This window comes from Tachyglossus aculeatus, chromosome 7 (genome assembly GCF_015852505.1).
Source record: "Tachyglossus aculeatus isolate mTacAcu1 chromosome 7, mTacAcu1.pri, whole genome shotgun sequence".
Lineage (NCBI taxonomy): Eukaryota > Metazoa > Chordata > Mammalia > Monotremata > Tachyglossidae > Tachyglossus > Tachyglossus aculeatus.
Window position 1 is genome coordinate 12,153,218 of NC_052072.1, and position 5,203 is coordinate 12,158,420.

Genomic DNA, 5,203 nt, shown 5'->3' on the forward strand with positions numbered 1-5,203 from the left:
TTCATTGTAATGTTTCTTTCTAAGATGCTTACCTGGAATGCCCTCCTTCCGCACACCCGCCAAGCTAGTTCTCTTCCTCCCTTCAAGGCCCTACTGAGAACTCACCTCCTCCAGGAAGCCTTCCCAGACTGAGCCCCTTCTTCCACTAAGCCACCCTTACTGGATCTCCCTGAATGTCCTCATTGAGATCAGAGTTGACCCATCAAATGAGGGATAATCTTTTCAGATTATTAGGATTGGAACGTGATCGTACAAAGTGGGTAAAATAGATTTGGGTAGTGTTTAAGTGTTAATCCCCATTTTCCAGATGAGGTAACTGAGGCACAGAGAAGTTAAATGACTTGCCCAAAGTCACACAACTGACAGTTGGCGGAGCCAGGATTTGAACCCATGATCTCTGACTCCAAAGCCTGGTTGATTGATTATTAGGGTACTTGTTAAGTGCTTACTATGTGCCAAGCGCTGTTCTAAGAGTTGGGTTAGATGTAAATTAATCAGATTGGACACAGTCCCTGTCCCACATGGGGCTTACACTATTATCCCCATTTTACAGATCAATCAATCAACCAATCATATTTTTTGAGCGCTTACTGTGTGCAGAGCACTGTACTAAGCGCTTGGGAAGTACAAGTTATAAATAAATAATAATGGCATTTATTAAGCGCTTACTATATGCAAAGCACTGTTCTAAGCACTGGGGGAGGTTACAAGGTGATCGGGCTGTCCCAAGGGGCTCACAGTCTTAATCCCCATTTTACAGATGTGGTCACCGAGGCCCAGAGAGGTTAAGTGACTTGCCCAAAGTCACACAGCTAACAAGTGGTGGAGCCGGGATTTGAACCCCTGACCTCCGACTCCAAAGCCCGTGCTCTTTCCATTGAGCCAGGCCCAGAGAATTGAAATGACTTGCCCGAGGTCTCACAGCAGACATAATAATAATAATAATGAGGGCATTTATTAAGCACTTACTGTGTGCAAAGCACTGTTCTAAGCCCTGGGGCGGTTACAAGGTGATGAGGTTGTCCCACAGGAGGCTCACAGGCTTCATCCCCATTTTACAGATGAGGTAACTGAGGCACAGAGAAGTTAAGACTTGCCCAAAGTCACACAGCTGACAATTGGCAGAGACGGGATTTGAACCCATGACCTCTGACTCCAGAGCCTGGGCTCTTTCCATTGAGCCATGCTTAGAACCCAAGTCCTTCTGACTCGCAGGCCCATGCTCTATCCACTAAGCCACACTGCTTCTATTATTTATTATTCTATTCTATTATTTTTTGGGGTCCTTACTGTGTGCAGAGCACTGTACTAAGCACTTGGGAGGGTATAATGCAACAGAGTTCCCTCCTTAAAAGTCCAGGATATAATAATAATATTTATTAAGTGCTTAATATGTGCGAAGCACTGTTCTAAGCGCTGATATGGCACGTCTGTCTAGGATACGGCCTGTCTTTTACTGATTCCCAGTTCCAAAGAAATCCTTGTTTAAACGGTTGCTGGGATGCTGCATGGGGAGGTGGTTAAGGATTAAAAAAAGACAGCAACCGTACCGACGGGAATTTACAATTCATAAAGTTAGTGCTGATTTAGTTGCTATGGTGACGGTACTATTGTCCCGCACAACTGTGGAATCGGGAGCCGTGAGCTCTTCAAGCGTAAAATGTTGGTGGGATTGGAAGCTGGCCTTTCTGTTCGCCTTTCAACGGTTCAGGCAGCACCCGTTTCTTACCTTTCAGGCTTCTTCTAGGCCGTGCTCAGAGATGCTGACTGCCAAAGACACCTAGAAACCAACTATAAAAATCAAGTAATGACAGTGAGATTTAAAAAAATCAATAATTTTTGTATTGTAACCATCTGGGTTACACTGAATTTAGCAGCACATCATCATCATCAATCGTATCGTCTACCCCAGCACTTAGAAGTACCATAATAATAATAATAGTTATTATTATTAAGGGCCTAATCTTAGCCAAACAGCAACCTAGCCTGTTCTAAGCACTGGGAAGGTTACAAGGTGATGAGGTTGTCCCACATGGGGCTTACAGTCTTAATCCCCATTTTACAGATGAGGGAACTGAGGCACAGAGAAGTTAAGTGACTTGCCACACCTTAGAATGCCACACCTAAGCCCACCACTCAGACTGCTCACTGTACTGAAGATGCCAAGAATTGAGGAAGCTCTTTCCTTCATCATCAAAATCATCAATCGTATTTATTGAGCGCTTACTGTGTGCAGAGCACTGTACTGAGCGCTTGGGAAGTACAAGTTGGCAACATATAGAGACGGTCCCTACCCAACAGTGGGCTCACAGTCTAAAAGGGGGAGACAGAGAACAAAACCAAACATACTAACAAAATAAAATAAATAGAATAGATATGTACAAGTTAAATAAATAAATAAATAAATAAATAGAGTCTTTTGCTTGGGCAAAATGGCTTTTATCAGTGTTATCAACAAGTTGCCCAGTTTTATAGGCCAACTGTTTTCTTCCATCCCATTTTGGGTATGATGGCTAGCACTACCAGTCAATTAATTATGTTTATTGAGCGCTTATTCAGAGCACTGTACTAAGCATTTGGGAGCTGACGACTTGACACCTGTCCACGTGTTTTGTTGTCTGTCTCCCCCTTCTAGACTGTGAGCCCGTTGTTGGGTAGGGACCATCTCTATATGTTGCCAACTTGTACTTTCCAAGCGCTTAGTCCAGTGCTCTGCACACAGTAAGTGCTCAATAAATACGACTGAATGAATGAATGAATGAACAGAGTTGGTACATACCAACAGAACAGCAGCATGGCTCAATGGAAAGAGCCCGGGCTTTGGAGTCAAAGGTCATGGGTTTAAACCCCGGCTCCGCCAACTGTCAGCTGTGTGACTTTGGGCAAGTCACTTAACTTCTCCGTGCCTCAGTTCCCTCATCTGTAAAATGGGGATTAAGACTGTGAGCCCCCCCAGGACAACCTGATCACCTTGTAACCACCCTAGCTCTTAGAACAGTGCTTTGCACATAGTATGTGCTTAATAAATGCCATCATTATTATTATAAAAAACTGTGCCTGGCACTTAGTAAGCACTTAACAAATACCATAATTAGAGGAGTGGCATTCATTCATTCATTCAGTCGTGTTTATTGAGCGCTTACTGTGTGCAGAGCACTGAACTGAGCACTTGGAAAGTACAAATTTAGCAATAAAGGGATAATCCCTGCCCACACTGGGTTTACAGGCATGGCCTAGTCAATCAATCAATCAATCGTATTTATTGAGCGCTTACTGTGTGCAGAGCACTGTACTAAGCGCTTGGGAAGTACAAGTTGGCAACGTAAAGAGACAGTCCCTATCCAAAAGTGGGCTCACAGTCTAAAAGGGGGAGATAGATAGTCGGTAGAACACAGGGTTCTAATCGTGGCTCTGCCCCTTGTCTGCTGTGTGACCTTGGGAAAGTCATTTCACTTCCTCTGTCTCTCAGTTACGCCATCTGTAAAATGGGGATTGAGACTGTGAGCCCCATATGGGACAGGGAATGTGTCCAACCCAATTTGCTAGTATCCAGCAAAGCACTTCGCCTCTCAGGGTCGCACCTGGGGAGTTTCCAGTACTCTACCAATCTCGACTATAGGAGGGAGAGTCAAACAGAGGCCCATCCATTCCATTCCTAGCTTGGCCAGTGGCTAGCGAATGGGGGGCAATCTGTTACAAACTCACCTGTGCTGGGCATCGGCCGCGTGGGCGTTGAGGGTGGAAACTCAAGAATACTGCACGGAAGGAGGCAATGGTAAACACCTTCCATATTTTTACCAAGAAAATTCTACGAATCCACTACCAGAACGATTGCAGATGGAGGTGGGGCATTTTGGGAGAGATGTGTGCTTGACGTCGCTTTGGGTCAGGCACGACTCGACAGCATAACAACAACAAGCAAAGTACTTAGTACAGTGCCTGGCGTATAGTAAGTGCTTAACAAACACCGCAGTTATTATTGTTACGTGCGGTATTGCCCTCAGGGAGTTTACAGTCTGGGTGGGGAAATAATAAAATAAATTATGGGGATGTTCATCAGTTCTACGGAGCTGACTATCAAGTGCTTAAAAGGTACAAATCTGAGTTCATAGATGATGCAGAAGGGAGAGGGAGTAGGGAAATGAGGGCTTAAGGAAGGTTTCTTGGAGGAGACGGGATTTTAATAAGATTTTGAAGGTGAGAGAGTGGTGGTCTGCATGATATGAATGAGGAGATGTTGTTGGTATCCATTCCTCCACATCCCACCCAACAAGTGTGAGATTCAAGGGTGAGATCTCCCATCCTCCTATCTCTCCCCACTTCAGTCTATACTTCACACTGCTGCCCAGATCATCTCTGTGCAGAAACGCTCTGGGCATGTTAATCCCCTCCTCAAAAGTCTCCAGTGGCTACCAACCTACGCATCTGGCAAAAACTCCTCACACTTGGCTTCAAGGCTGCTCATCACCTCGCCCCCTCCTACCTCACCTCCCTTCTCTCCTTCTCCAGCCCACCCCGCACCCTCCGCTCCTCTGCCGCTAATCTCCTCACCGTGCCTCGTTCTCGCCTGTCCCACCGTTGACCCCCGGCCCACGTCCTCCCCCTGGCCTGGAATGCCCTCCCTCCGCACATCCGCCAATCTAGCTCTCTTCCTCCCTTCAAAGCCCTACTGAGAGCTCACCTCCTCCAGGAGGCCTTCCCACACTGAGCCCCCTCCTTCCTCTCCCCCTCCCCATCCCTCCCACCCTACCTCCTTCCCCTCCCCACAGCACCTGTATATATGTTTGTACAGATTTATTACTCTATTCATTTTACTTGTACATATTTACTATTCTATTTATTTTGTCAATATGTTTTGTTTTGTTGTCTGTCTCCCCCTTCTAGACTGTGAGCCCGTTGTTGGGTAGGGACCCGTCTCTATATGTTGCCAACTTGTACTTCCCAAGCACTTAGTACAGTGCTCTGCACACAGTAAGCGCTCAGTAAATACGATTGAATGGATGAATGAATGAATGCAACAAACTCTGCTATGCTGGAAGACTTGACTTTTCCCTTCAAAGCCCTACTGAGAGCTCACCTTCTCCAGAAGGCCTTCCCAGACTGAGCCTCCTCCTTCCTCTCCCCCTCCTCCCCCTCCCCAACCCGCCCGCCTTACCTCCTTCCCCTCCCCGCAGCACCTGTACATATGTATATATGTTTGCAC

The 5,203-nt window shown here is 46.2% G+C and overlaps 1 non-coding gene across 1 annotated transcript; it reads left to right on the plus strand.

The window, feature by feature from the left end:
• The first annotated feature begins 3,563 nt into the window (after window positions 1–3,563).
• LOC119931130 lies at window positions 3,564–3,701 on the plus strand. Its single transcript, XR_005451989.1, has one exon. It is a non-coding gene; the product is annotated as a small nucleolar RNA SNORA7 (small nucleolar RNA).
• Window positions 3,702–5,203: the final 1,502 nt, after the last annotated feature.